The 27,968-nt window shown below is 42.7% G+C and overlaps 33 non-coding genes across 33 annotated transcripts; all 33 read left to right on the top strand.

Moving 5' to 3' along the window:
* Positions 1 to 266: 266 nt before the first annotated feature.
* On the top strand, positions 267 to 433 carry LOC134590363 (U1 spliceosomal RNA). The gene has a single exon (XR_010087298.1). It is a non-coding gene; the product is annotated as a U1 spliceosomal RNA (small nuclear RNA).
* An 899-nt stretch (positions 434 to 1,332) lies between these two features.
* On the top strand, positions 1,333 to 1,473 carry LOC134592602 (U4 spliceosomal RNA). The gene has a single exon (XR_010089206.1). It is a non-coding gene; the product is annotated as a U4 spliceosomal RNA (small nuclear RNA).
* Positions 1,474 to 1,944: 471 nt separating this feature from the next.
* Positions 1,945 to 2,111, top strand: LOC134590839 (U1 spliceosomal RNA). Its single transcript, XR_010087704.1, has one exon. It is a non-coding gene; the product is annotated as a U1 spliceosomal RNA (small nuclear RNA).
* Positions 2,112 to 3,010: 899 nt separating this feature from the next.
* Positions 3,011 to 3,151, top strand: LOC134592601 (U4 spliceosomal RNA). The gene has a single exon (XR_010089205.1). It is a non-coding gene; the product is annotated as a U4 spliceosomal RNA (small nuclear RNA).
* A 471-nt stretch (positions 3,152 to 3,622) lies between these two features.
* LOC134590361 (U1 spliceosomal RNA) lies at positions 3,623 to 3,789 on the top strand. Its single transcript, XR_010087297.1, has one exon. It is a non-coding gene; the product is annotated as a U1 spliceosomal RNA (small nuclear RNA).
* Positions 3,790 to 4,688: 899 nt separating this feature from the next.
* Positions 4,689 to 4,829, top strand: LOC134593651 (U4 spliceosomal RNA). The gene has a single exon (XR_010090103.1). It is a non-coding gene; the product is annotated as a U4 spliceosomal RNA (small nuclear RNA).
* A 471-nt stretch (positions 4,830 to 5,300) lies between these two features.
* On the top strand, positions 5,301 to 5,467 carry LOC134590823 (U1 spliceosomal RNA). Its single transcript, XR_010087690.1, has one exon. It is a non-coding gene; the product is annotated as a U1 spliceosomal RNA (small nuclear RNA).
* Positions 5,468 to 6,367: 900 nt separating this feature from the next.
* Positions 6,368 to 6,508, top strand: LOC134593017 (U4 spliceosomal RNA). Its single transcript, XR_010089560.1, has one exon. It is a non-coding gene; the product is annotated as a U4 spliceosomal RNA (small nuclear RNA).
* A 477-nt stretch (positions 6,509 to 6,985) lies between these two features.
* LOC134590787 (U1 spliceosomal RNA) lies at positions 6,986 to 7,152 on the top strand. Its single transcript, XR_010087660.1, has one exon. It is a non-coding gene; the product is annotated as a U1 spliceosomal RNA (small nuclear RNA).
* An 899-nt stretch (positions 7,153 to 8,051) lies between these two features.
* On the top strand, positions 8,052 to 8,192 carry LOC134592600 (U4 spliceosomal RNA). The gene has a single exon (XR_010089204.1). It is a non-coding gene; the product is annotated as a U4 spliceosomal RNA (small nuclear RNA).
* Positions 8,193 to 8,663: 471 nt separating this feature from the next.
* On the top strand, positions 8,664 to 8,830 carry LOC134590579 (U1 spliceosomal RNA). The gene has a single exon (XR_010087481.1). It is a non-coding gene; the product is annotated as a U1 spliceosomal RNA (small nuclear RNA).
* Positions 8,831 to 9,729: 899 nt separating this feature from the next.
* Positions 9,730 to 9,870, top strand: LOC134592599 (U4 spliceosomal RNA). Its single transcript, XR_010089203.1, has one exon. It is a non-coding gene; the product is annotated as a U4 spliceosomal RNA (small nuclear RNA).
* A 471-nt stretch (positions 9,871 to 10,341) lies between these two features.
* Positions 10,342 to 10,508, top strand: LOC134590360 (U1 spliceosomal RNA). The gene has a single exon (XR_010087296.1). It is a non-coding gene; the product is annotated as a U1 spliceosomal RNA (small nuclear RNA).
* Positions 10,509 to 11,407: 899 nt separating this feature from the next.
* LOC134592598 (U4 spliceosomal RNA) lies at positions 11,408 to 11,548 on the top strand. The gene has a single exon (XR_010089202.1). It is a non-coding gene; the product is annotated as a U4 spliceosomal RNA (small nuclear RNA).
* A 478-nt stretch (positions 11,549 to 12,026) lies between these two features.
* On the top strand, positions 12,027 to 12,193 carry LOC134590696 (U1 spliceosomal RNA). Its single transcript, XR_010087581.1, has one exon. It is a non-coding gene; the product is annotated as a U1 spliceosomal RNA (small nuclear RNA).
* An 899-nt stretch (positions 12,194 to 13,092) lies between these two features.
* On the top strand, positions 13,093 to 13,233 carry LOC134592596 (U4 spliceosomal RNA). Its single transcript, XR_010089201.1, has one exon. It is a non-coding gene; the product is annotated as a U4 spliceosomal RNA (small nuclear RNA).
* Positions 13,234 to 13,704: 471 nt separating this feature from the next.
* Positions 13,705 to 13,871, top strand: LOC134591125 (U1 spliceosomal RNA). The gene has a single exon (XR_010087948.1). It is a non-coding gene; the product is annotated as a U1 spliceosomal RNA (small nuclear RNA).
* An 899-nt stretch (positions 13,872 to 14,770) lies between these two features.
* LOC134593175 (U4 spliceosomal RNA) lies at positions 14,771 to 14,911 on the top strand. Its single transcript, XR_010089695.1, has one exon. It is a non-coding gene; the product is annotated as a U4 spliceosomal RNA (small nuclear RNA).
* A 470-nt stretch (positions 14,912 to 15,381) lies between these two features.
* On the top strand, positions 15,382 to 15,548 carry LOC134589625 (U1 spliceosomal RNA). Its single transcript, XR_010086671.1, has one exon. It is a non-coding gene; the product is annotated as a U1 spliceosomal RNA (small nuclear RNA).
* Positions 15,549 to 16,447: 899 nt separating this feature from the next.
* LOC134592595 (U4 spliceosomal RNA) lies at positions 16,448 to 16,588 on the top strand. The gene has a single exon (XR_010089200.1). It is a non-coding gene; the product is annotated as a U4 spliceosomal RNA (small nuclear RNA).
* Positions 16,589 to 17,060: 472 nt separating this feature from the next.
* On the top strand, positions 17,061 to 17,227 carry LOC134591277 (U1 spliceosomal RNA). The gene has a single exon (XR_010088080.1). It is a non-coding gene; the product is annotated as a U1 spliceosomal RNA (small nuclear RNA).
* Positions 17,228 to 18,126: 899 nt separating this feature from the next.
* Positions 18,127 to 18,267, top strand: LOC134592594 (U4 spliceosomal RNA). Its single transcript, XR_010089199.1, has one exon. It is a non-coding gene; the product is annotated as a U4 spliceosomal RNA (small nuclear RNA).
* A 470-nt stretch (positions 18,268 to 18,737) lies between these two features.
* Positions 18,738 to 18,904, top strand: LOC134590153 (U1 spliceosomal RNA). Its single transcript, XR_010087120.1, has one exon. It is a non-coding gene; the product is annotated as a U1 spliceosomal RNA (small nuclear RNA).
* An 899-nt stretch (positions 18,905 to 19,803) lies between these two features.
* On the top strand, positions 19,804 to 19,944 carry LOC134592592 (U4 spliceosomal RNA). Its single transcript, XR_010089198.1, has one exon. It is a non-coding gene; the product is annotated as a U4 spliceosomal RNA (small nuclear RNA).
* A 470-nt stretch (positions 19,945 to 20,414) lies between these two features.
* LOC134590152 (U1 spliceosomal RNA) lies at positions 20,415 to 20,581 on the top strand. The gene has a single exon (XR_010087119.1). It is a non-coding gene; the product is annotated as a U1 spliceosomal RNA (small nuclear RNA).
* Positions 20,582 to 21,480: 899 nt separating this feature from the next.
* LOC134592591 (U4 spliceosomal RNA) lies at positions 21,481 to 21,621 on the top strand. Its single transcript, XR_010089197.1, has one exon. It is a non-coding gene; the product is annotated as a U4 spliceosomal RNA (small nuclear RNA).
* A 472-nt stretch (positions 21,622 to 22,093) lies between these two features.
* LOC134590796 (U1 spliceosomal RNA) lies at positions 22,094 to 22,260 on the top strand. The gene has a single exon (XR_010087668.1). It is a non-coding gene; the product is annotated as a U1 spliceosomal RNA (small nuclear RNA).
* An 899-nt stretch (positions 22,261 to 23,159) lies between these two features.
* LOC134593174 (U4 spliceosomal RNA) lies at positions 23,160 to 23,300 on the top strand. The gene has a single exon (XR_010089694.1). It is a non-coding gene; the product is annotated as a U4 spliceosomal RNA (small nuclear RNA).
* Positions 23,301 to 23,770: 470 nt separating this feature from the next.
* LOC134590151 (U1 spliceosomal RNA) lies at positions 23,771 to 23,937 on the top strand. The gene has a single exon (XR_010087118.1). It is a non-coding gene; the product is annotated as a U1 spliceosomal RNA (small nuclear RNA).
* An 899-nt stretch (positions 23,938 to 24,836) lies between these two features.
* LOC134592590 (U4 spliceosomal RNA) lies at positions 24,837 to 24,977 on the top strand. Its single transcript, XR_010089196.1, has one exon. It is a non-coding gene; the product is annotated as a U4 spliceosomal RNA (small nuclear RNA).
* Positions 24,978 to 25,448: 471 nt separating this feature from the next.
* On the top strand, positions 25,449 to 25,615 carry LOC134590150 (U1 spliceosomal RNA). The gene has a single exon (XR_010087117.1). It is a non-coding gene; the product is annotated as a U1 spliceosomal RNA (small nuclear RNA).
* Positions 25,616 to 26,514: 899 nt separating this feature from the next.
* LOC134592589 (U4 spliceosomal RNA) lies at positions 26,515 to 26,655 on the top strand. Its single transcript, XR_010089195.1, has one exon. It is a non-coding gene; the product is annotated as a U4 spliceosomal RNA (small nuclear RNA).
* A 465-nt stretch (positions 26,656 to 27,120) lies between these two features.
* LOC134591514 (U1 spliceosomal RNA) lies at positions 27,121 to 27,287 on the top strand. Its single transcript, XR_010088283.1, has one exon. It is a non-coding gene; the product is annotated as a U1 spliceosomal RNA (small nuclear RNA).
* Positions 27,288 to 27,968: the final 681 nt, after the last annotated feature.

The following is a 27,968-nucleotide window of genomic DNA, read 5'->3' as shown; positions in this document are numbered from 1 at the left end:
CTAGCATTTGCCTTTATGCAAATTGCTCCTTCGCACCCTGAATCCAGCTCAATTATTCACACCTAACCACCTGAAGGCACTAAAATTACTGGTAGCTAAGGAAAACAACGATCAGCCACGAGGTTTGGTAATCTTTTGTAGCCTTCTATCATTTGGATTATTTATTTGCTCTTCTTTTTTTTTTTTTTTAACTTGCTTTATTATTTCACCACAGCCTAAAGGAAAGGCTTCCCAGCGGGCGTGCCTTTGAATGTACCCGTCATGTCATACTTACCTGGCAGGGGAGCAATAGCCATGATCCCTAAGGTGGTTCTCCCAGAGTGAGGCTGGTTCATTGCACTCCGTACCAGTTGACCTCTGCGATTTCCTCAAATGTGGGAAACTCGACTGCATAATTTATGGTAGTGGGGGACTGCGTTCGCGCTTTCCCCTGTGTTTGCTTGTTTGACAAAAATAGAGAACTTCATCAATTCTGACGAAGGATAATTTTAGCCACGGCACCCGTCTTCTTTGGCTCCTACTTTCCACATCAAGCAGGCAGCGACAATCATTTCCTAGGCTTGATCATTTTTATTATCTATGTTTTCTGGAGACCAGTTTTAAGCCAGAATTTCACTTTTTATTTTAACTTTTCAGCTTTTTTTTCATCATTTTTTTATCCTGACTTCTTTTGATTTATTGTATGCTTCAATGAAATGGAAGAAATAAAGAATTGGAGACCTATATTACGTCTTCCAACAGAACGTAACGTTTGATTGAATTTCTGGGAAAAAAAGATTTTCTGGATCAAGGCAGTGAATTGCCGCTTGAGACAATCAGACCAAACCTTAGGAATAGCTGGGTGGTCGCTAGCACTTACTAATGAACACCATGGAATTTTGAAAAAGCCACCACAAATGTTCTTTCAGCCCTGTTGAGTGTGGATGAAGAGAAGACAGGTGCTAGGCAAGGGTCATTCCTATCGATGGAGTCATGAAATGTGTGACTTTGGGGACGAACGTAGACCAGCGGATTGTGTACTCTGCCTAATGGCTGCTGTAGTAGAATCTTGGCAAAACTGTTTCCAAAGAGAGAAAAAAAAATGTACAAGGTTTGCTGCAAGATATGGTTGCCCTCACTCTCTGTTATAGGTTTGGAACCATTCCAAGATGCCATATAAGAAGACCGAGGAATTTGTTGGGGTTTAAGCTTCCCTGTAGGAGGAAGCGGGCCTAATTAGAATATTGCCTCCCATAATCCTTTGCAATGGCTTATGGTCATGAACTTTTTCTCACCGCTGTCTTAAAGTGTCCTTACGTGGTAGCTCTTAAAAGCTGGCCCACTTGAACAGCTAGCTTTGCGCAGTGGCAGTATCGTAGCCCATGAGGTCAATCCGAGGCGTGATTATTGCTAATTGAAAACTTTACCCAATACCCCGCCATGATGACTTGAAATACAGTCAGCATTGGCAATTTTTGACAGGCTCTAAGGAGACTGAAAGATTGGTTTAATAAAAGTTTATGGCGCCCCATGTCTAGGGCGTGTCTTACGTGACTCCCGTTTCTTCCTGAGCTCTGTTGCACCATTCCTTCCGCTGGCTTCTTAGCATTTCCCTTTTACCTTTCTCTCTAACTGAATTCACTTGTTTCCGGCAGCACACTATTCTCACTACATGCTATGAATTCCCATCCTTCGGCTCATTGGCCTAGCATTTGCCTTTATGCAAATTGCTCCTTCGCACCCTGAATCCAGCTCAATTATTCACACCTAACCACCTGAAGGCACTAAAATTACTGGTAGCTAAGGAAAACAACGATCAGCCACGAGGTTTGGTAATCTTTTGTAGCCTTCTATCATTTGGATTATTTATTTGCTTTTTTTTTTTTTTAACTTGCTTTATTATTTCACCACAGCCTAAAGGAAAGGCTTCCCAGCGGGCGTGCCTTTGAATGTACCCATCATGTCATACTTACCTGGCAGGGGAGCAATAGCCATGATCCCTAAGGTGGCTCTCCCAGAGTGAGGCTGGTTCATTGCACTCCGTACCAGTTGACCTCTGCGATTTCCTCAAATGTGGGAAACTCGACTGCATAATTTACGGTAGTGGGGGACTGCGTTCGCGCTTTCCCCTGTGTTTGCTTGTTTGACAAAAATAGAGAACTTCACCAATTCTGACGAAGGATAATTTCAGCCACGGCACCCGTCTTCTTTGGCTCTTACTTTCCGCATCAAGCAGGCAGCGACAATCATTTCCTAGGCTTGATCATTTTTATTATCTATGTTTTCTGGAGACCAGTTTTAAGCCAGAATTTCACTTTTTATTTTAACTTTTCAGCTTTTTTTTCATCATTTTTTTATCCTGACTTCTTTTGATTTATTGTATGCTTCAATGCAATGGAAGAAATAAAGAATTGGAGACCTATATTACGTCTTCCAACAGAACGTAACGTTTGATTGAATTTCTGGGAAAAAAAGATTTTCTGGATCAAGGCAGTGAATTGCCGCTTGAGACAATCAGACCAAACCTTAGGAATAGCTGGGTGGTCGCTAGCACTTACTAATGAACACCATGGAATTTTGAAAAAGCCACCACAAATGTTCTTTCAGCCCTGTTGAGTGTGGATGAAGAGAAGACAGGTGCTAGGCAAGGGTCATTCCTATCGATGGAGTCATGAAATGTGTGACTTTGGGGACGAACGTAGACCAGCGGATTGTGTACTCTGCCTAATGGCTGCTGTAGTAGAATCTTGGCAAAACTGTTTCCAAAGAGAGAAAAAAAATTGTACAAGGTTTGCTGCAAGATATGGTTGCCCTCACTCTCTGTTATAGGTTTGGAACCATTCCAAGATGCCATATAAGAAGACCGAGGAATTTGTTGGGGTTTAAGCTTCCCTGTAGGAGGAAGCGGGCCTAATTAGAATATTGCCTCCCATAATCCTTTGCAATGGCTTATGGTCATGAACTTTTTCTCACCGCTGTCTTAAAGTTTCCTTACGTGGTAGCTCTTAAAAGCTGGCCCACTTGAACAGCTAGCTTTGCGCAGTGGCAGTATCGTAGCCCATGAGGTCAATCCGAGGCGTGATTATTGCTAATTGAAAACTTTACCCAATACCCCGCCATGATGACTTGAAATACAGTCAGCATTGGCAATTTTTGACAGGCTCTAAGGAGACTGAAAGATTGGTTTAATAAAAGTTTATGGCGCCCCATGTCTAGGGCGTGTCTTACGTGACTCCCGTTTCTTCCTGAGCTCTGTTGCACCATTCCTTCCGCTGGCTTCTTAGCATTTCCCTTTTACCTTTCTCTCCCACTGAATTCACTTGTTTCCGGCAGCACACTATTCTCACTACATGCTACGAATTCCCATCCTTCGGCTCATTGGCCTAGCATTTGCCTTTATGCAAATTGCTCCTTCGCACCCTGAATCCAGCTCAATTATTCACACCTAACCACCTGAAGGCACTAAAATTACTGGTAGCTAAGGAAAACAACGATCAGCCACGAGGTTTGGTAATCTTTTGTAGCCTTCTATCATTTGGATTATTTATTTGCTTTTTTTTTTTTTTAACTTGCTTTATTATTTCACCACAGCCTAAAGGAAAGGCTTCCCAGCGGGCGTGCCTTTGAATGTACCCATCATGTCATACTTACCTGGCAGGGGAGCAATAGCCATGATCCCTAAGGTGGTTCTCCCAGAGTGAGGCTGGTTCATTGCACTCCGTACCAGTTGACCTCTGCGATTTCCTCAAATGTGGGAAACTCGACTGCATAATTTATGGTAGTGGGGGACTGCGTTCGCGCTTTCCCCTGTGTTTGCTTGTTTGACAAAAATAGAGAACTTCACCAATTCTGACGAAGGATAATTTCAGCCACGGCACCCGTCTTCTTTGGCTCTTACTTTCCGCATCAAGCAGGCAGCGACAATCATTTCCTAGGCTTGATCATTTTTATTATCTATGTTTTCTGGGGACCAGTTTTAAGCCAGAATTTCACTTTTTATTTTAACTTTTCAGCTTTTTTTTCATCATTTTTTTATCCTGACTTCTTTTGATTTATTGTATGCTTCAATGCAATGGAAGAAATAAAGAATTGGAGACCTATATTACGTCTTCCAACAGAACGTAACGTTTGATTGAATTTCTGGGAAAAAAAGATTTTCTGGATCAAGGCAGTGAATTGCCGCTTGAGACAATCAGACCAAACCTTAGGAATAGCTGGGTGGTCGCTAGCACTTACTAATGAACACCATGGAATTTTGAAAAAGCCACCACAAATGTTCTTTCAGCCCTGTTGAGTGTGGATGAAGAGAAGACAGGTGCTAGGCAAGGGTCATTCCTATCGATGGAGTCATGAAATGTGTGACTTTGGGGACGAACGTAGACCAGCGGATTGTGTACTCTGCCTAATGGCTGCTGTAGTAGAATCTTGGCAAAACTGTTTCCAAAGAGAGAAAAAAAATTGTACAAGGTTTGCTGCAAGATATGGTTGCCCTCACTCTCTGTTATAGGTTTGGAACCATTCCAAGATGCCATATAAGAAGACCGAGGAATTTGTTGGGGTTTAAGCTTCCCTGTAGGAGGAAGCGGGCCTAATTAGAATATTGCCTCCCATAATCCTTTGCAATGGCTTATGGTCATGAACTTTTTCTCACCGCTGTCTTAAAGTGTCCTTACGTGGTAGCTCTTAAAAGCTGGCCCACTTGAACAGCTAGCTTTGTGCAGTGGCAGTATCGTAGCCCATGAGGTCAATCCGAGGCGTGATTATTGCTAATTGAAAACTTTACCCAATACCCCGCCATGATGACTTGAAATACAGTCAGCATTGACAATTTTTGACAGGCTCTAAGGAGACTGAAAGATTGGTTTAATAAAAGTTTATGGCGCCCCATGTCTAGGGCGTGTCTTACGTGACTCCCGTTTCTTCCTGAGCTCTGTTGCACCATTCCTTCCGCTGGCTTCTTAGCATTTCCCTTTTACCTTTCTCTCCCACTGAATTCACTTGTTTCCGGCAGCACACTATTCTCACTACATGCTACGAATTCCCATCCTTCGGCTCATTGGCCTAGCATTTGCCTTTATGCAAATTGCTCCTTCGCACCCTGAATCCAGCTCAATTATTCACACCTAACCACCTGAAGGCACTAAAATTACTGGTAGCTAAGGAAAACAACGATCAGCCACGAGGTTTGGTAATCTTTTGTAGCCTTCTATCATTTGGATTATTTATTTGCTTTTTTTTTTTTTTAACTTGCTTTATTATTTCACCACAGCCTAAAGGAAAGGCTTCCCAGCGGGCGTGCCTTTGAATGTACCCGTCATGTCATACTTACCTGGCAGGGGAGCAATAGCCATGATCCCTAAGGTGGCTCTCCCAGAATGAGGCTGGTTCATTGCACTCCGTACCAGTTGACCTCTGCGATTTCCTCAAATGTGGGAAACTCGACTGCATAATTTATGGTAGTGGGGGACTGCGTTCGCGCTTTCCCCTGTGTTTGCTTGTTTGACAAAAAATAGAGAACTTCACCAATTCTGACGAAGGATAATTTCAGCCACGGCACCCGTCTTCTTTGGCTCTTACTTTCCGCATCAAGCAGGCAGCGACAATCATTTCCTAGGCTTGATCATTTTTATTATCTATGTTTTCTGGAGACCAGTTTTAAGCCAGAATTTCACTTTTTATTTTAACTTTTCAGCTTTTTTTTCATCATTTTTTTATCCTGACTTCTTTTGATTTATTGTATGCTTCAATGCAATGGAAGAAATAAAGAATTGGAGACCTATATTACGTCTTCCAACAGAACGTAACGTTTGATTGAATTTCTGGGAAAAAAAGATTTTCTGGATCAAGGCAGTGAATTGCCGCTTGAGACAATCAGACCAAACCTTAGGAATAGCTGGGTGGTCGCTAGCACTTACTAATGAACACCATGGAATTTTGAAAAAGCCACCACAAATGTTCTTTCAGCCCTGTTGAGTGTGGATGAAGAGAAGACAGGTGCTAGGCAAGGGTCATTCCTATCGATGGAGTCATGAAATGTGTGACTTTGGGGACGAACGTAGACCAGCGGATTGTGTACTCTGCCTAATGGCTGCTGTAGTAGAATCTTGGCAAAACCGTTTCCAAAGAGAGAAAAAAAATTGTACAAGGTTTGCTGCAAGATATGGTTGCCCTCACTCTCTGTTATAGGTTTGGAACCATTCCAAGATGCCATATAAGAAGACCGAGGAATTTGTTGGGGTTTAAGCTTCCCTGTAGGAGGAAGCGGGCCTAATTAGAATATTGCCTCCCACAATCCTTTGCAATGGCTTATGGTCATGAACTTTTTCTCACCGCTGTCTTAAAGTATCCTTACGTGGTAGCTCTTAAAAGCTGGCCCACTTGAACAGTTAACTTTGCGCAGTGGCAGTATCGTAGCCCATGAGGTCAATCCGAGGCGTGATTATTGCTAATTGAAAACTTTACCCAATACCCCGCCATGATGACTTGAAATACAGTCAGCATTGGCAATTTTTGACAGGCTCTAAGGAGACTGAAAGATTGGTTTAAAAAAAGTTTATGGCGCCCCATGTCTAGGGCGTGTCTTACGTGACTCCCGTTTCTTCCTGAGCTCTGTTGCACCATTCCTTCCGCTGGCTTCCTTGCATTTCCCTTTTACCTTTCTCTCCCACTGAATCCACTTGTTTCCGGCAGCACACTATTCTCACTACATGCTACGAATTCCCATCCTTCGGCTCATTGGCCTAGCATTTGCCTTTATGCAAATTGCTCCTTCGCACCCTGAATCCAGCTCAATTATTCACACCTAACCACCTGAAGGCACTAAAATTACTGGTAGCTAAGGAAAACAACGATCAGCCACGAGGTTTGGTAATCTTTTGTAGCCTTCTATCATTTGGATTATTTATTTGCTCTTCTTTTTTTTTTTTTTAAACTTGCTTTATTATTTCACCACAGCCTAAAGGAAAGGCTTCCCAGCGGGCGTGCCTTTGAATGTACCCGTCATGTCATACTTACCTGGCAGGGGAGCAATAGCCATGATCCCTAAGGTGGTTCTCCCAGAGTGAGGCTGGTTCTTTGCACTCCGTACCAGTTGACCTCTGCGATTTCCTCAAATGTGGGAAACTCGACTGCATAATTTATGGTAGTGGGGGACTGCGTTCGCGCTTTCCCCTGTGTTTGCTTGTTTGACAAAAATAGAGAACTTCATCAATTCTGACGAAGGATAATTTCAGCCACGGCACCCGTCTTCTTTGGCTCTTACTTTCCACATCAAGCAGGCAGCGACAATCATTTCCTAGGCTTGATCATTTTTATTATCTATGTTTTCTGGAGACCAGTTTTAAGCCAGAATTTCACTTTTTATTTTAACTTTTCAGCTTTTTTTTCATCATTTTTTTATCCTGACTTCTTTTGATTTATTGTATGCTTCAATGCAATGGAAGAAATAAAGAATTGGAGACCTATATTACGTCTTCCAACAGAACGTAACGTTTGATTGAATTTCTGGGAAAAAAAGATTTTCTGGATCAAGGCAGTGAATTGCCGCTTGAGACAATCAGACCAAACCTTAGGAATAGCTGGGTGGTCGCTAGCACTTACTAATGAACACCATGGAATTTTGAAAAAGCCACCACAAATGTTCTTTCAGCCCTGTTGAGTGTGGATGAAGAGAAGACAGGTGCTAGGCAAGGGTCATTCCTATCGATGGAGTCATGAAATGTGTGACTTTGGGGACGAACGTAGACCAGCGGATTGTGTACTCTGCCTAATGGCTGCTGTAGTAGAATCTTGGCAAAACTGTTTCCAAAGAGAGAAAAAAAATTGTACAAGGTTTGCTGCAAGATATGGTTGCCCTCACTCTCTGTTATAGGTTTGGAACCATTCCAAGATGCCATATAAGAAGACCGAGGAATTTGTTGGGGTTTAAGCTTCCCTGTAGGAGGAAGCGGCCCTAATTAGAATATTGCCTCCCATAATCCTTTGCAATGGCTTATGGTCATGAACTTTTTCTCACCGCTGTCTTAAAGTGTCCTTACGTGGTAGCTCTTAAAAGCTGGCCCATTTGAACAGCTAGCTTTGCGCAGTGGCAGTATCGTAGCCCATGAGGTCAATCCGAGGCGTGATTATTGCTAATTGAAAACTTTACCCAATACCCCGCCATGATGACTTGAAATACAGTCAGCATTGGCAATTTTTGACAGGCTCTAAGGAGACTGAAAGATTGGTTTAATAAAAGTTTATGGCGCCCCATGTCTAGGGCGTGTCTTACGTGACTCCCGTTTCTTCCTGAGCTCTGTTGCACCATTCCTTCCGCTGGCTTCTTAGCATTTCCCTTTTACCTTTCTCTCTAACTGAATTCACTTGTTTCCGGCAGCACACTATTCTCACTACATGCTATGAATTCCCATCCTTCGGCTCATTGGCCTAGCATTTGCCTTTATGCAAATTGCTCCTTCGCACCCTGAATCCAGCTCAATTATTCACACCTAACCACCTGAAGGCACTAAAATTACTGGTAGCTAAGGAAAACAACGATCAGCCACGAGGTTTGGTAATCTTTTGTAGCCTTCTATCATTTGGATTATTTATTTGCTTTTTTTTTTTTTTAACTTGCTTTATTATTTCACCACAGCCTAAAGGAAAGGCTTCCCAGCGGGCGTGCCTTTGAATGTACCCATCATGTCATACTTACCTGGCAGGGGAGCAATAGCCATGATCCCTAAGGTGGCTCTCCCAGAGTGAGGCTGGTTCATTGCATTCCGTACCAGTTGACCTCTGCGATTTCCTCAAATGTGGGAAACTCGACTGCATAATTTATGGTAGTGGGGGACTGCGTTCGCGCTTTCCCCTGTGTTTGCTTGTTTGACAAAAATAGAGAACTTCACCAATTCTGACGAAGGATAATTTCAGCCACGGCACCCGTCTTCTTTGGCTCTTACTTTCCGCATCAAGCAGGCAGCGACAATCATTTCCTAGGCTTGATCATTTTTATTATCTATGTTTTCTGGAGACCAGTTTTAAGCCAGAATTTCACTTTTTATTTTAACTTTTCAGCTTTTTTTTCATCATTTTTTTATCCTGACTTCTTTTGATTTATTGTATGCTTCAATGCAATGGAAGAAATAAAGAATTGAAGACCTATATTACGTCTTCCAACAGAACATAACGTTTGATTGAATTTCTGGGAAAAAAAGATTTTCTGGATCAAGGCAGTGAATTGCCGCTTGAGACAATCAGACCAAACCTTAGGAATAGCTGGGTGGTCGCTAGCACTTACTAATGAACACCATGGAATTTTGAAAAAGCCACCACAAATGTTCTTTCAGCCCTGTTGAGTGTGGATGAAGAGAAGACAGGTGCTAGGCAAGGGTCATTCCTATCGATGGAGTCATGAAATGTGTGACTTTGGGGACGAACGTAGACCAGCGGATTGTGTACTCTGCCTAATGGCTGCTGTAGTAGAATCTTGGCAAAACTGTTTCCAAAGAGAGAAAAAAAATTGTACAAGGTTTGCTGCAAGATATGGTTGCCCTCACTCTCTGTTATAGGTTTGGAACCATTCCAAGATGCCATATAAGAAGACCGAGGAATTTGTTGGGGTTTAAGCTTCCCTGTAGGAGGAAGCGGGCCTAATTAGAATATTGCCTCCCATAATCCTTTGCAATGGCTTATGGTCATGAACTTTTTCTCACCGCTGTCTTAAAGTGTCCTTACGTGGTAGCTCTTAAAAGCTGGCCCACTTGAACAGCTAGCTTTGCGCAGTGGCAGTATCGTAGCCCATGAGGTCAATCCGAGGCGTGATTATTGCTAATTGAAAACTTTACCCAATACCCCGCCATGATGACTTGAAATACAGTCAGCATTGGCAATTTTTGACAGGCTCTAAGGAGACTGAAAGATTGGTTTAATAAAAGTTTATGGCGCCCCATGTCTAGGGCGTGTCTTACGTGACTCCTGTTTCTTCCTGAGCTCTGTTGCACCATTCCTTCCGCTGGCTTCTTAGCATTTCCCTTTTACCTTTCTCTCCCACTGAATTCACTTGTTTCCGGTAGCACACTATTCTCACTACATGCTACGAATTCCCATCCTTCGGCTCATTGGCCTAGCATTTGCCTTTATGCAAATTGCTCCTTCGCACCCTGAATCCAGCTCAATTATTCACACCTAACCACCTGAAGGCACTAAAATTACTGGTAGCTAAGGAAAACAACGATCAGCCATGAGGTTTGGTAATCTTTTGTAGCCTTCTATCATTTGGATTATTTATTTGCTTTTTTTTTTTTTTAACTTGCTTTATTATTTCACCACAGCCTAAAGGAAAGGCTTCCCAGCGGGCGTGCCTTTGAATGTACCCGTCATGTCATACTTACCTGGCAGGGGAGCAATAGCCATGATCCCTAAGGTGGTTCTCCCAGAGTGAGGCTGGTTCATTGCACTCCGTACCAGTTGACCTCTGCGATTTCCTCAAATGTGGGAAACTCGACTGCATAATTTATGGTAGTGGGGGACTGCGTTCGCGCTTTCCCCTGTGTTTGCTTGTTTGACAAAAATAGAGAACTTCATCAATTCTGACGAATGATAATTTCAGCCACGGCACCCGTCTTCTTTGGCTCTTACTTTCCACATCAAGCAGGCAGCGACAATCATTTCCTAGGCTTGATCATTTTTATTATCTATGTTTTCTGGAGACCAGTTTTAAGCCAGAATTTCACTTTTTATTTTAACTTTTCAGCTTTTTTTTCATCATTTTTTTATCCTGACTTCTTTTGATTTATTGTATGCTTCAATGAAATGGAAGAAATAAAGAATTGGAGACCTATATTACGTCTTCCAACAGAACGTAACGTTTGATTGAATTTCTGGGAAAAAAAGATTTTCTGGATCAAGGCAGTGAATTGCCGCTTGAGACAATCAGACCAAACCTTAGGAATAGCTGGGTGGTCGCTAGCACTTACTAATGAACACCATGGAATTTTGAAAAAGCCACCACAAATGTTCTTTCAGCCCTGTTGAGTGTGGATGAAGAGAAGACAGGTGCTAGGCAAGGGTCATTCCTATCGATGGAGTCATGAAATGTGTGACTTTGGGGACGAACGTAGACCAGCGGATTGTGTACTCTGCCTAATGGCTGCTGTAGTAGAATCTTGGCAAAACTGTTTCCAAAGAGAGAAAAAAAATTGTACAAGGTTTGCTGCAAGATATGGTTGCCCTCACTCTCTGTTATAGGTTTGGAACCATTCCAAGATGCCATATAAGAAGACCGAGGAATTTGTTGGGGTTTAAGCTTCCCTGTAGGAGGAAGCGGGCCTAATTAGAATATTGCCTCCCATAATCCTTTGCAATGGCTTATGGTCATGAACTTTTTCTCACCGCTGTCTTAAAGTGTCCTTACGTGGTAGCTCTTAAAAGCTGGCCCACTTGAACAGCTAGCTTTGCGCAGTGGCAGTATCGTAGCCCATGAGGTCAATCCGAGGCGTGATTATTGCTAATTGAAAACTTTACCCAATACCCCGCCATGATGACTTGAAATACAGTCAGCATTGGCAATTTTTGACAGGCTCTAAGGAGACTGAAAGATTGGTTTAAAAAAAGTTTATGGCGCCCCATGTCTAGGGCGTGTCTTACGTGACTCCCGTTTCTTCCTGAGCTCTGTTGCACCATTCCTTCCGCTGGCTTCCTTGCATTTCCCTTTTACCTTTCTCTCCCACTGAATCCACTTGTTTCCGGCAGCACACTATTCTCACTACATGCTACGAATTCCCATCCTTCGGCTCATTGGCCTAGCATTTGCCTTTATGCAAATTGCTCCTTCGCACCCTGAATCCAGCTCAATTATTCACACCTAACCACCTGAAGGCACTAAAATTACTGGTAGCTAAGGAAAACAACGATCAGCCACGAGGTTTGGTAATCTTTTGTAGCCTTCTATCATTTGGATTATTTATTTGCTCTTCTTTTTTTTTTTTTTTTAACTTGCTTTATTATTTCACCACAGCCTAAAGGAAAGGCTTCCCAGCGGGCGTGCCTTTGAATGTACCCATCATGTCATACTTACCTGGCAGGGGAGCAATAGCCATGATCCCTAAGGTGGCTCTCCCAGAGTGAGGCTGGTTCATTGCACTCCGTCCCAGTTGACCTCTGCGATTTCCTCAAATGTGGGAAACTCGACTGCATAATTTATGGTAGTGGGGGACTGCGTTCGCGCTTTCCCCTGTGTTTGCTTGTTTGACAAAAATAGAGAACTTCACCAATTCTGACGAAAGATAATTTCAGCCACGGCACCCGTCTTCTTTGGCTCTTACTTTCCACATCAAGCAGGCAGCGACAATCATTTCCTAGGCTTGATCATTTTTATTATCTATGTTTTCTGGAGACCAGTTTTAAGCCAGAATTTCACTTTTTATTTTAACTTTTCAGCTTTTTTTTCATCATTTTTTTATCCTGACTTCTTTTGATTTATTGTATGCTTCAATGCAATGGAAGAAATAAAGAATTGGAGACCTATATTACGTCTTCCAACAGAACGTAACGTTTGATTGAATTTCTGGGAAAAAAAGATTTTCTGGATCAAGGCAGTGAATTGCCGCTTGAGACAATCAGACCAAACCTTAGGAATAGCTGGGTGGTCGCTAGCACTTACTAATGAACACCATGGAATTTTTAAAAAGCCACCACAAATGTTCTTTCAGCCCTGTTGAGTGTGGATGAAGAGAAGACAGGTGCTAGGCAAGGGTCATTCCTATCGATGGAGTCATGAAATGTGTGACTTTGGGGACGAACGTAGACCAGCGGATTGTGTACTCTGCCTAATGGCTGCTGTAGTAGAATCTTGGCAAAACTGTTTCCAAAGAGAGAAAAAAAATTGTACAAGGTTTGCTGCAAGATATGGTTGCCCTCACTCTCTGTTATAGGTTTGGAACCATTCCAAGATGCCATATAAGAAGACCGAGGAATTTGTTGGGGTTTAAGCTTCCCTGTAGGAGGAAGCGGGCCTAATTAGAATATTGCCTCCCATAATCCTTTGCAATGGCTTATGGTCATGAACTTTTTCTCACCGCTGTCTTAAAGTGTCCTTACGTGGTAGCTCTTAAAAGCTGGCCCACTTGAACAGCTAGCTTTGCGCAGTGGCAGTATCGTAGCCCATGAGGTCAATCCGAGGCGTGATTATTGCTAATTGAAAACTTTACCCAATACCCCGCCATGATGACTTGAAATACAGTCAGCATTGGCAATTTTTGACAGGCTCTAAGGAGACTGAAAGATTGGTTTAATAAAAGTTTATGGCGCCCCATGTCTAGGGCGTGTCTTACGTGACTCCCGTTTCTTCCTGAGCTCTGTTGCACCATTCCTTCCGCTGGCTTCTTAGCATTTCCCTTTTACCTTTCTCTCCCACTGAATTCACTTGTTTCCGGCAGCACACTATTCTCACTACATGCTACGAATTCCCATCCTTCGGCTCATTGGCCTAGCATTTGCCTTTATGCAAATTGCTCCTTCGCACCCTGAATCCAGCTCAATTATTCACACCTAACCACCTGAAGGCACTAAAATTACTGGTAGCTAAGGAAAACAATGATCAGCCACGAGGTTTGGTAATCTTTTGTAGCCTTCTATCATTTGGATTATTTATTTGCTTTTTTTTTTTTTTAACTTGCTTTATTATTTCACCACAGCCTAAAGGAAAGGCTTCCCAGCGGGCGTGCCTTTGAATGTACCCGTCATGTCATACTTACCTGGCAGGGGAGCAATAGCCATGATCCCTAAGTTGGCTCTCCCAGAGTGAGGCTGGTTCATTGCACTCCGTACCAGTTGACCTCTGCGATTTCCTCAAATGTTGGAAACTCGACTGCATAATTTATGGTAGTGGGGGACTGCGTTCGCGCTTTCCCCTGTGTTTGCTTGTTTGACAAAAATAGAGAACTTCACCAATTCTGACGAAGGATAATTTCAGCCACGGCACCCGTCTTCTTTGGCTCTTACTTTCCACATCAAGCAGGCAGCGACAATCATTTCCTAGGCTTGATCATTTTTATTATCTATGTTTTCTGGAGACCAGTTTTAAGCCAGAATTTCACTTTTTATTTTAACTTTTCAGCTTTTTTTTCATCATTTTTTTATCCTGACTTCTTTTGATTTATTGTATGCTTCAATGCAATGGAAGAAATAAAGAATTGGAGACCTATATTACGTCTTCCAACAGAACGTAACGTTTGATTGAATTTCTGGGAAAAAAAGATTTTCTGGATCAAGGCAGTGAATTGCCGCTTGAGACAATCAGACCAAACCTTAGGAATAGCTGGGTGGTCGCTAGCACTTACTAATGAACACCATGGAATTTTGAAAAAGCCACCACAAATGTTCTTTCAGCCCTGTTGAGTGTGGATGAAGAGAAGACAGGTGCTAGGCAAGGGTCATTCCTATCGATGGAGTCATGAAATGTGTGACTTTGGGGACGAACGTAGACCAGCGGATTGTGTACTCTGCCTAATGGCTGCTGTAGTAGAATCTTGGCAAAACTGTTTCCAAAGAGAGAAAAAAAATTGTACAAGGTTTGCTGCAAGATATGGTTGCCCTCACTCTCTGTTATAGGTTTGGAACCATTCCAAGATGCCATATAAGAAGACCGAGGAATTTGTTGGGGTTTAAGCTTCCCTGTAGGAGGAAGCGGGCCTAATTAGAATATTGCCTCCCATAATCCTTTGCAATGGCTTATGGTCATGAACTTTTTCTCACCGCTGTCTTAAAGTTTCCTTACGTGGTAGCTCTTAAAAGCTGGCCCACTTGAACAGCTAGCTTTGCGCAGTGGCAGTATCGTAGCCCATGAGGTCAATCCGAGGCGTGATTATTGCTATTTGAAAACTTTACCCAATACCCCGCCATGATGACTTGAAATACAGTCAGCATTGGCAATTTTTGACAGGCTCTAAGGAGACTGAAAGATTGGTTTAATAAAAGTTTATGGCGCCCCATGTCTAGGGCGTGTCTTACGTGACTCCCGTTTCTTCCTGAGCTCTGTTGCACCATTCCTTCCGCTGGCTTCTTAGCATTTCCCTTTTACCTTTCTCTCCCACTGAATTCACTTGTTTCCGGCAGCACACTATTCTCACTACATGCTACGAATTCCCATCCTTCGGCTCATTGGCCTAGCATTTGCCTTTATGCAAATTGCTCCTTCGCACCCTGAATCCAGCTCAATTATTCACACCTAACCACCTGAAGGCACTAAAATTACTGGTAGCTAAGGAAAACAACGATCAGCCACGAGGTTTGGTAATCTTTTGTAGCCTTCTATCATTTGGATTATTTATTTGCTTTTTTTTTTTTTAACTTGTTTTATTATTTCACCACAGCCTAAAGGAAAGGCTTCCCAGCGTGCGTGCCTTTGAATGTACCCGCCATGTCATACTTACCTGGCAGGGGAGTAATAGCCATGATCCCTAAGGTGGCTCTCCCAGAGTGAGGCTGGTTCATTGCACTCCGTACCAGTTGACCTCTGCGATTTCCTCAAATGTGGGAAACTCGACTGCATAATTTATGGTAGTGGGGGACTGCGTTCGCGCTTTCCCCTGTGTTTACTTGTTTGACAAAAATAGAGAACTTCACCAATTCTGACGAAGGATAATTTCAGCAACGGCACCCGTCTTCTTTGGCTCTTACTTTCCACATCAAGCAGGCAGCGACAATCATTTCCTAGGCTTGATCATTTTTATTATCTATGTTTTCTGGAGACCAGTTTTAAGCCAGAATTTCACTTTTTATTTTAACTTTTCAGCTTTTTTTTCATCATTTTTTTATCCTGACTTCTTTTGACTTATTGTATGCTTAAATGCAATGGAAGAAATTAAGAATTGGAGACCTATATTACGTCTTCCAACAGAACGTAACGTTTGATTGAATTTCTGGGAAAAAAAGATTTTCTGGATCAAGGCAGTGAATTGCCGCTTGAGACAATCAGACCAAACCTTAGGAATAGCTGGGTGGTCGCTAGCACTTACTAATGAACACCATGGAATTTTGAAAAAGCCACCACAAATGTTCTTTCAGCCCTGTTGAGTGTGGATGAAGAGAAGACAGGTGCTAGGCAAGGGTCATTCCTATCGATGGAGTCATGAAATGTGTGACTTTGGGGACGAACGTAGACCAGCGGATTGTGTACTCTGCCTAATGGCTGCTGTAGTAGAATCTTGGCAAAACTGTTTCCAAAGAGAGAAAAAAAATTGTACAAGGTTTGCTGCAAGATATGGTTGCCCTCACTCTCTGTTATAGGTTTGGAACCATTCCAAGATGCCATATAAGAAGACCGAGGAATTTGTTGGGGTTTAAGCTTCCCTGTAGGAGGAAGCGGGCCTAATTAGAATATTGCCTCCCATAATCCTTTGCAATGGCTTATGGTCATGAACTTTTTCTCACCGCTGTCTTAAAGTGTCCTTACGTGGTAGCTCTTAAAAGCTGGCCCACTTGAACAGCTAGCTTTGCGCAGTGGCAGTATCGTAGCCCATGAGGTCAATCCGAGGCGTGATTATTGCTAATTGAAAACTTTACCCAATACCCCGCCATGATGACTTGAAATACAGTCAGCATTGGCAATTTTTGACAGGCTCTAAGGAGACTGAAAGATTGGTTTAATAAAAGTTTATGGCGCCCCATGTCTAGGGCGTGTCTTACGTGACTCCCGTTTCTTCCTGAGCTCTGTTGCACCATTCCTTCCGCTGGCTTCTTAGCATTTCCCTTTTACCTTTCTCTCCCACTGAATTCACTTGTTTCCGGCAGCACACTATTCTCACTACATGCTACGAATTCCCATCCTTCGGCTCATTGGCCTAGCATTTGCCTTTATGCAAATTGCTCCTTCGCACCCTGAATCCAGCTCAATTATTCACACCTAACCACCTGAAGGCACTAAAATTACTGGTAGCTAAGGAAAACAATGATCAGCCACGAGGTTTGGTAATCTTTTGTAGCCTTCTATCATTTGGATTATTTATTTGCTTTTTTTTTTTTTTTAACTTGCTTTATTATTTCACCACAGCCTAAAGGAAAGGCTTCCCAGCGGGCGTGCCTTTGAATGTACCCGTCATGTCATACTTACCTGGCAGGGGAGCAATAGCCATGATCCCTAAGTTGGCTCTCCCAGAGTGAGGCTGGTTCATTGCAGTCCGTACCAGTTGACCTCTGCGATTTCCTCAAATGTGGGAAACTCGACTGCATAATTTATGGTAGTGGGGGACTGCGTTCGCGCTTTCCCCTGTGTTTACTTGTTTGACAAAAATAGAGAACTTCACCAATTCTGACGAAGGATAATTTCAGCCACGGCACCCGTCTTCTTTGGCTCTTACTTTCCACATCAAGCAGGCAGCGACAATCATTTCCTAGGCTTGATCATTTTTATTATCTATGTTTTCTGGAGACCAGTTTTAAGCCAGAATTTCACTTTTTATTTTAACTTTTCAGCTTTTTTTTCATCATTTTTTTATCCTGACTTCTTTTGACTTATTGTATGCTTACATGCAATGGAAGAAATTAAGAATTGGAGACCTATATTACGTCTTCCAACAGAACGTAACGTTTGATTGAATTTCTGGGAAAAAAAGATTTTCTGGATCAAGGCAGTGAATTGCCGCTTGAGACAATCAGACCAAACCTTAGGAATAGCTGGGTGGTCGCTAGCACTTACTAATGAACACCATGGAATTTTGAAAAAGCCACCACAAATGTTCTTTCAGCCCTGTTGAGTGTGGATGAAGAGAAGACAGGTGCTAGGCAAGGGTCATTCCTATCGATGGAGTCATGAAATGTGTGACTTTGGGGACGAACGTAGACCAGCGGATTGTGTACTCTGCCTAATGGCTGCTGTAGTAGAATCTTGGCAAAACTGTTTCCAAAGAGAGAAAAAAAATTGTACAAGGTTTGCTGCAAGATATGGTTGCCCTCACTCTCTGTTATAGGTTTGGAACCATTCCAAGATGCCATATAAGAAGACCGAGGAATTTGTTGGGGTTTAAGCTTCCCTGTAGGAGGAAGCGGGCCTAATTAGAATATTGCCTCCCATAATCCTTTGCAATGGCTTATGGTCATGAACTTTTTCTCACCGCTGTCTTAAAGTGTCCTTACGTGGTAGCTCTTAAAAGCTGGCCCACTTGAACAGCTAGCTTTGCGCAGTGGCAGTATCGTAGCCCATGAGGTCAATCCGAGGCGTGATTATTGCTAATTGAAAACTTTACCCAATACCCCGCCATGATGACTTGAAATACAGTCAGCATTGGCAATTTTTGACAGGCTCTAAGGAGACTGAAAGATTGGTTTAATAAAAGTTTATGGCGCCCCATGTCTAGGGCGTGTCTTACGTGACTCCCGTTTCTTCCTGAGCTCTGTTGCACCATTCCTTCCGCTGGCTTCTTAGCATTTCCCTTTTACCTTTCTCTCCCACTGAATTCACTTGTTTCCGGCAGCACACTATTCTCACTACATGCTACGAATTCCCATCCTTCGGCTCATTGGCCTAGCATTTGCCTTTATGCAAATTGCTCCTTCGCACCCTGAATCCAGCTCAATTATTCACACCTAACCACCTGAAGGCACTAAAATTACTGGTAGCTAAGGAAAACAACGATCAGCCACGAGGTTTGGTAATCTTTTGTAGCCTTCTATCATTTGGATTATTTATTTGCTTTTTTTTTTTTTAACTTGTTTTATTATTTCACCACAGCCTAAAGGAAAGGCTTCCCAGCGTGCGTGCCTTTGAATGTACCCGCCATGTCATACTTACCTGGCAGGGGAGCAATAGCCATGATCCCTAAGGTGGCTCTCCCAGAGTGAGGCTGGTTCATTGCACTCCGTACCAGTTGACCTCTGCGATTTCCTCAAATGTGGGAAACTCGACTGCATAATTTATGGTAGTGGGGGACTGCGTTCGCGCTTTCCCCTGTGTTTACTTGTTTGACAAAAATAGAGAACTTCACCAATTCTGACGAAGGATAATTTCAGCCACGGCACCCGTCTTCTTTGGCTCTTACTTTCCACATCAAGCAGGCAGCGACAATCATTTCCTAGGCTTGATCATTTTTATTATCTATGTTTTCTGGAGACCAGTTTTAAGCCAGAATTTCACTTTTTATTTTAACTTTTCAGCTTTTTTTTCATCATTTTTTTATCCTGACTTCTTTTGATTTATTGTATGCTTAAATGCAATGGAAGAAATAAAGAATTGGAGACCTATATTACGTCTTCCAACAGAACGTAACGTTTGATTGAATTTCTGGGAAAAAAAGATTTTCTGGATCAAGGCAGTGAATTGCCGCTTGAGACAATCAGACCAAACCTTAGGAATAGCTGGGTGGTCGCTAGCACTTACTAATGAACACCATGGAATTTTTAAAAAGCCACCACAAATGTTCTTTCAGCCCTGTTGAGTGTGGATGAAGAGAAGACAGGTGCTAGGCAAGGGTCATTCCTATCGATGGAGTCATGAAATGTGTGACTTTGGGGACGAACGTAGACCAGCGGATTGTGTACTCTGCCTAATGGCTGCTGTAGTAGAATCTTGGCAAAACTGTTTCCAAAGAGAGAAAAAAAATTGTACAAGGTTTGCTGCAAGATATGGTTGCCCTCACTCTCTGTTATAGGTTTGGAACCATTCCAAGATGCCATATAAGAAGACCGAGGAATTTGTTGGGGTTTAAGCTTCCCTGTAGGAGGAAGCGGGCCTAATTAGAATATTGCCTCCCATAATCCTTTGCAATGGCTTATGGTCATGAACTTTTTCTCACCGCTGTCTTAAAGTGTCCTTACGTGGTAGCTCTTAAAAGCTGGCCCACTTGAACAGCTAGCTTTGCGCAGTGGCAGTATCGTAGCCCATGAGGTCAATCCGAGGCGTGATTATTGCTAATTGAAAACTTTACCCAATACCCCGCCATGATGACTTGAAATACAGTCAGCATTGGCAATTTTTGACAGGCTCTAAGGAGACTGAAAGATTGGTTTAATAAAAGTTTATGGCGCCCCATGTCTAGGGCGTGTCTTACGTGACTCCCGTTTCTTCCTGAGCTCTGTTGCACCATTCCTTCCGCTGGCTTCTTAGCATTTCCCTTTTACCTTTCTCTCCCACTGAATTCACTTGTTTCCGGCAGCACACTATTCTCACTACATGCTACGAATTCCCATCCTTCGGCTCATTGGCCTAGCATTTGCCTTTATGCAAATTGCTCCTTCGCACCCTGAATCCAGCTCAATTATTCACACCTAACCACCTGAAGGCACTAAAATTACTGGTAGCTAAGGAAAACAATGATCAGCCACGAGGTTTGGTAATCTTTTGTAGCCTTCTATCATTTGGATTATTTATTTGCTTTTTTTTTTTTTAACTTGTTTTATTATTTCACCACAGCCTAAAGGAAAGGCTTCCCAGCGTGCGTGCCTTTGAATGTACCCGCCATGTCATACTTACCTGGCAGGGGAGCAATAGCCATGATCCCTAAGGTGGCTCTCCCAGAGTGAGGCTGGTTCATTGCACTCCGTACCAGTTGACCTCTGCGATTTCCTCAAATGTGGGAAACTCGACTGCATAATTTATGGTAGTGGGGGACTGCGTTCGCGCTTTCCCCTGTGTTTACTTGTTTGACAAAAATAGAGAACTTCACCAATTCTGACGAAGGATAATTTCAGCCACGGCACCCGTCTTCTTTGGCTCTTACTTTCCACATCAAGCAGGCAGCGACAATCATTTCCTAGGCTTGATCATTTTTATTATCTATGTTTTCTGGAGACCAGTTTTAAGCCAGAATTTCACTTTTTATTTTAACTTTTCAGCTTTTTTTTCATCATTTTTTTATCCTGACTTCTTTTGATTTATTGTATGCTTAAATGCAATGGAAGAAATAAAGAATTGGAGACCTATATTACGTCTTCCAACAGAACGTAACGTTTGATTGAATTTCTGGGAAAAAAAGATTTTCTGGATCAAGGCAGTGAATTGCCGCTTGAGACAATCAGACCAAACCTTAGGAATAGCTGGGTGGTCGCTAGCACTTACTAATGAACACCATGGAATTTTTAAAAAGCCACCACAAATGTTCTTTCAGCCCTGTTGAGTGTGGATGAAGAGAAGACAGGTGCTAGGCAAGGGTCATTCCTATCGATGGAGTCATGAAATGTGTGACTTTGGGGACGAACGTAGACCAGCGGATTGTGTACTCTGCCTAATGGCTGCTGTAGTAGAATCTTGGCAAAACTGTTTCCAAAGAGAGAAAAAAAATTGTACAAGGTTTGCTGCAAGATATGGTTGCCCTCACTCTCTGTTATAGGTTTGGAACCATTCCAAGATGCCATATAAGAAGACCGAGGAATTTGTTGGGGTTTAAGCTTCCCTGTAGGAGGAAGCGGGCCTAATTAGAATATTGCCTCCCATAATCCTTTGCAATGGCTTATGGTCATGAACTTTTTCTCACCGCTGTCTTAAAGTGTCCTTACGTGGTAGCTCTTAAAAGCTGGCCCACTTGAACAGCTAGCTTTGCGCAGTGGCAGTATCGTAGCCCATGAGGTCAATCCGAGGCGTGATTATTGCTAATTGAAAACTTTACCCAATACCCCGCCATGATGACTTGAAATACAGTCAGCATTGGCAATTTTTGACAGGCTCTAAGGAGACTGAAAGATTGGTTTAATAAAAGTTTATGGCGCCCCATGTCTAGGGCGTGTCTTACGTGACTCCCGTTTCTTCCTGAGCTCTGTTGCACCATTCCTTCCGCTGGCTTCTTAGCATTTCTCTTTTACCTTTCTCTCCCACTGAATTCACTTGTTTCCGGCAGCACACTATTCTCACTACATGCTACGAATTCCCATCCTTCGGCTCATTGGCCTAGCATTTGCCTTTATGCAAATTGCTCCTTCGCACCCTGAATCCAGCTCAATTATTCACACCTAACCACCTGAAGGCACTAAAATTACTGGTAGCTAAGGAAAACAATGATCAGCCACGAGGTTTGGTAATCTTTTGTAGCCTTCTATCATTTGGATTATTTATTTGCTTTTTTTTTTTTTTTAACTTGCTTTATTATTTCACCACAGCCTAAAGGAAAGGCTTCCCAGCGGGCGTGCCTTTGAATGTACCCGTCATGTCATACTTACCTGGCAGGGGAGCAATAGCCATGATCCCTAAGTTGGCTCTCCCAGAGTGAGGCTGGTTCATTGCACTCCGTACCAGTTGACCTCTGCGATTTCCTCAAATGTGGGAAACTCGACTGCATAATTTATGGTAGTGGGGGACTGCGTTCGCGCTTTCCCCAGTGTTTGCTTGTTTGACAAAAATAGAGAACTTCACCAATTCTGATGAAGGATAATTTCAGCCACGGCACCCGTCTTCTTTGGCTCTTACTTTCCGCATCAAGCAGGCAGCGACAATCATTTCCTAGGCTTGATCATTTTTATTATCTATGTTTTCTGGAGACCAGTTTTAAGCCAGAATTTCACTTTTTATTTTAACTTTTCAGCTTTTTTTTCATCATTTTCTTATCCTGACTTCTTTTGATTTATTGTATGCTTCAATGCAATGGAAGAAATAAAGAATTGGAGACCTATATTACGTCTTCCAACAGAACGTAACGTTTGATTGAATTTCTGGGAAAAAAAGATTTTCTGGATCAAGGCAGTGAATTGCCGCTTGAGACAATCAGACCAAACCTTAGGAATAGCTGGGTGGTCGCTAGCACTTACTAATGAACACCATGGAATTTTGAAAAAGCCACCACAAATGTTCTTTCAGCCCTGTTGAGTGTGGATGAAGAGAAGACAGGTGCTAGGCAAGGGTCATTCCTATCGATGGAGTCATGAAATGTGTGACTTTGGGGACGAACGTAGACCAGCGGATTGTGTACTCTGCCTAATGGCTGCTGTAGTAGAATCTTGGCAAAACTGTTTCCAAAGAGAGAAAAAAAATTGTACAAGGTTTGCTGCAAGATATGGTTGCCCTCACTCTCTGTTATAGGTTTGGAACCATTCCAAGATGCCATATAAGAAGACCGAGGAATTTGTTGGGGTTTAAGCTTCCCTGTAGGAGGAAGCAGGCCTAATTAGAATATTGCCTCCCATAATCCTTTGCAATGGCTTATGGTCATGAACTTTTTCTCACCGCTGTCTTAAAGTTTCCTTACGTGGTAGCTCTTAAAAGCTGGCCCACTTGAACAGCTAGCTTTGCGCAGTGGCAGTATCGTAGCCCATGAGGTCAATCCGAGGCGTGATTATTGCTATTTGAAAACTTTACCCAATACCCCGCCATGATGACTTGAAATACAGTCAGCATTGGCAATTTTTGACAGGCTCTAAGGAGACTGAAAGATTGGTTTAATAAAAGTTTATGGCGCCCCATGTCTAGGGCGTGTCTTACGTGACTCCCGTTTCTTCCTGAGCTCTGTTGCACCATTCCTTCCGCTGGCTTCTTAGCATTTCCCTTTTACCTTTCTCTCCCACTGAATTCACTTGTTTCCGGCAGCACACTATTCTCACTACATGCTACGAATTCCCATCCTTCAGCTCATTGGCCTAGCATTTGCCTTTATGCAAATTGCTCCTTCGCACCCTGAATCCAGCTCAATTATTCACACCTAACCACCTGAAGGCACTAAAATTACTGGTAGCTAAGGAAAACAACGATCAGCCACGAGGTTTGGTAATCTTTTGTAGCCTTCTATCATTTGGATTATTTATTTGCTTTTTTTTTTTTTAACTTGCTTTATTATTTCACCACAGCCTAAAGGAACGGCTTCCCAGCATGCGTGCCTTTGAATGTACCCGTCATGTCATACTTACCTGGCAGGGGAGCAATAGCCATGATCCCTAAGGTGGCTCTCCCAGAGTGAGGCTGGTTCATTGCACTCCGTACCAGTTGACCTCTGCGATTTCCTCAAATGTGGGAAACTCGACTGCATAATTTATGGTAGTGGGGGACTGCGTTCGCGCTTTCCCCTGTGTTTACTTGTTTGACAAAAATAGAGAACTTCACCAATTCTGACGAAGGATAATTTCAGCCACGGCACCCGTCTTCTTTGGCTCTTACTTTCCACATCAAGCAGGCAGCGACAATCATTTCCTAGGCTTGATCATTTTTATTATCTATGTTTTCTGGAGACCAGTTTTAAGCCAGAATTTCACTTTTTATTTTAACTTTTCAGCTTTTTTTTCATCATTTTTTTATCCTGACTTCTTTTGATTTATTGTATGCTTAAATGCAATGGAAGAAATAAAGAATTGGAGACCTATATTACGTCTTCCAACAGAACGTAACGTTTGATTGAATTTCTGGGAAAAAAAGATTTTCTGGATCAAGGCAGTGAATTGCCGCTTGAGACAATCAGACCAAACCTTAGGAATAGCTGGGTGGTCGCTAGCACTTACTAATGAACACCATGGAATTTTGAAAAAGCCACCACAAATGTTCTTTCAGCCCTGTTGAGTGTGGATGAAGAGAAGACAGGTGCTAGGCAAGGGTCATTCCTATCGATGGAGTCATGAAATGTGTGACTTTGGGGACGAACGTAGACCAGCGGATTGTGTACTCTGCCTAATGGCTGCTGTAGTAGAATCTTGGCAAAACTGTTTCCAAAGAGAGAAAAAAAATTGTACAAGGTTTGCTGCAAGATATGGTTGCCCTCACTCTCTGTTATAGGTTTGGAACCATTCCAAGATGCCATATAAGAAGACCGAGGAATTTGTTGGGGTTTAAGCTTCCCTGTAGGAGGAAGCGGGCCTAATTAGAATATTGCCTCCCATAATCCTTTGCAATGGCTTATGGTCATGAACTTTTTCTCACCGCTGTCTTAAAGTGTCCTTACGTGGTAGCTCTTAAAAGCTGGCCCACTTGAACAGCTAGCTTTGCGCAGTGGCAGTATCGTAGCCCATGAGGTCAATCCGAGGCGTGATTATTGCTAATTGAAAACTTTACCCAATACCCCGCCATGATGACTTGAAATACAGTCAGCATTGGCAATTTTTGACAGGCTCTAAGGAGACTGAAAGATTGGTTTAATAAAAGTTTATGGCGCCCCATGTCTAGGGCGTGTCTTACGTGACTCCCGTTTCTTCCTGAGCTCTGTTGCACCATTCCTTCCGCTGGCTTCTTAGCATTTCCCTTTTACCTTTCTCTCCCACTGAATTCACTTGTTTCCGGCAGCACACTATTCTCACTACATGCTACGAATTCCCATCCTTCGGCTCATTGGCCTAGCATTTGCCTTTATGCAAATTGCTCCTTCGCACCCTGAATCCAGCTCAATTATTCACACCTAACCACCTGAAGGCACTAAAATTACTGGTAGCTAAGGAAAACAACGATCAGCCACGAGGTTTGGTAATCTTTTGTAGCCTTCTATCATTTGGATTATTTATTTGCTTTTTTTTTTTTTTAACTTGCTTTATTATTTCACCACAGCCTAAAGGAAAGGCTTCCCAGCATGCGTGCCTTTGAATGTACCCGTCATGTCATACTTACCTGGCAGGGGAGCAATAGCCATGATCCCTAAGGTGGCTCTCCCAGAGTGAGGCTGGTTCATTGCACTCCGTACCAGTTGACCTCTGCGATTTCCTCAAATGTGGGAAACTCGACTGCATAATTTATGGTAGTGGGGGACTGCGTTCGCGCTTTCCCCTGTGTTTACTTGTTTGACAAAAATAGAGAACTTCACCAATTCTGACGAAGGATAATTTCAGCCACGGCACCCGTCTTCTTTGGCTCTTACTTTCCACATCAAGCAGGCAGCGACAATCATTTCCTAGGCTTGATCATTTTTATTATCTATGTTTTCTGGAGACCAGTTTTAAGCCAGAATTTCACTTTTTATTTTAACTTTTCAGCTTTTTTTTCATCATTTTTTTATCCTGACTTCTTTTGATTTATTGTATGCTTCAATGCAATGGAAGAAATAAAGAATTGGAGACCTATATTACGTCTTCCAACAGAACGTAACGTTTGATTGAATTTCTGGGAAAAAAAGATTTTCTGGATCAAGGCAGTGAATTGCCGCTTGAGACAATCAGACCAAACCTTAGGAATAGCTGGGTGGTCGCTAGCACTTACTAATGAACACCATGGAATTTTGAAAAAGCCACCACAAATGTTCTTTCAGCCCTGTTGAGTGTGGATGAAGAGAAGACAGGTGCTAGGCAAGGGTCATTCCTATCGATGGAGTCATGAAATGTGTGACTTTGGGGACGAACGTAGACCAGCGGATTGTGTACTCTGCCTAATGGCTGCTGTAGTAGAATCTTGGCAAAACTGTTTCCAAAGAGAGAAAAAAAATTGTACAAGGTTTGCTGCAAGATATGGTTGCCCTCACTCTCTGTTATAGGTTTGGAACCATTCCAAGATGCCATATAAGAAGACCGAGGAATTTGTTGGGGTTTAAGCTTCCCTGTAGGAGGAAGCGGGCCTAATTAGAATATTGCCTCCCATAATCCTTTGCAATGGCTTATGGTCATGAACTTTTTCTCACCGCTGTCTTAAAGTGTCCTTACGTGGTAGCTCTTAAAAGCTGGCCCACTTGAACAGCTAGCTTTGCGCAGTGGCAGTATCGTAGCCCATGAGGTCAATCCGAGGCGTGATTATTGCTAATTGAAAACTTTACCCAATACCCCGCCATGATGACTTGAAATACAGTCAGCATTGGCAATTTTTGACAGGCTCTAAGGAGACTGAAAGATTGGTTTAATAAAAGTTTATGGCGCCCCATGTCTAGGGCGTGTCTTACGTGACTCCCGTTTCTTCCTGAGCTCTGTTGCACCATTCCTTCCGCTGGCTTCTTAGCATTTCCCTTTTACCTTTCTCTCCCACTGAATTCACTTGTTTCCGGCAGCACACTATTCTCACTACATGCTACGAATTCCCATCCTTCGGCTCATTGGCCTAGCATTTGCCTTTATGCAAATTGCTCCTTCGCACCCTGAATCCAGCTCAATTATTCACACCTAACCACCTGAAGGCACTAAAATTACTGGTAGCTAAGGAAAACAACGATCAGCCACGAGGTTTGGTAATCTTTTGTAGCCTTCTATCATTTGGATTATTTTTTTTTTTTTTTTTAACTTGCTTTATTATTTCACCACAGCCTAAAGGAAAGGCTTCCCAGCGGGCGTGCCTTTGAATGTACCCGTCATGTCATACTTACCTGGCAGGGGAGCAATAACCATGATTCCTAAGGTCGCTCTCCCAGAGTGAGGCTGGTTCATTGCATTCCGTACCAGTTGACCTCTGCGATTTCCTCAAATGTGGGAAACTCGACTGCATAATTTATGGTAGTGGGGGACTGCGTTCGCGCTTTCCCCTGTGTTTGCTTGTTTGACAAAAATAGAGAACTTCACCAATTCTGACGAAGGATAATTTCAGCCACGGCACCCGTCTTCTTTGGCTCTTACTTTCCGCATCAAGCAGGCAGCGACAATCATTTCCTAGGCTTGATCATTTTTATTATCTATGTTTTCTGGAGACCAGTTTTAAGCCAGAATTTCACTTTTTATTTTAACTTTTCAGCTTTTTTTTCATCATTTTTTTATCCTGACTTCTTTTGATTTATTGTATGCTTCAATGCAATGGAAGAAATAAAGAATTGGAGACCTATATTACGTCTTCCAACAGAACGTAACGTTTGATTGAATTTCTGGGAAAAAAAGATTTTCTGGATCAAGGCAGTGAATTGCCGCTTGAGACAATCAGACCAAACCTTAGGAATAGCTGGGTGGTCGCTAGCACTTACTAATGAACACCATGGAATTTTGAAAAAGCCACCACAAATGTTCTTTCAGCCCTGTTGAGTGTGGATGAAGAGAAGACAGGTGCTAGGCAAGGGTCATTCCTATCGATGGAGTCATGAAATGTGTGACTTTGGGGACGAACGTAGACCAGCGGATTGTGTACTCTGCCTAATGGCTGCTGTAGTAGAATCTTGGCAAAACTGTTTCCAAAGAGAGAAAAAAAATTGTACAAGGTTTGCTGCAAGATATGGTTGCCC

This window comes from Pelobates fuscus, chromosome 2 (assembly GCF_036172605.1).
Source record: "Pelobates fuscus isolate aPelFus1 chromosome 2, aPelFus1.pri, whole genome shotgun sequence".
Lineage (NCBI taxonomy): Eukaryota > Metazoa > Chordata > Amphibia > Anura > Pelobatidae > Pelobates > Pelobates fuscus.
This window is presented reverse-complemented; position numbering and strand designations above follow the sequence as displayed.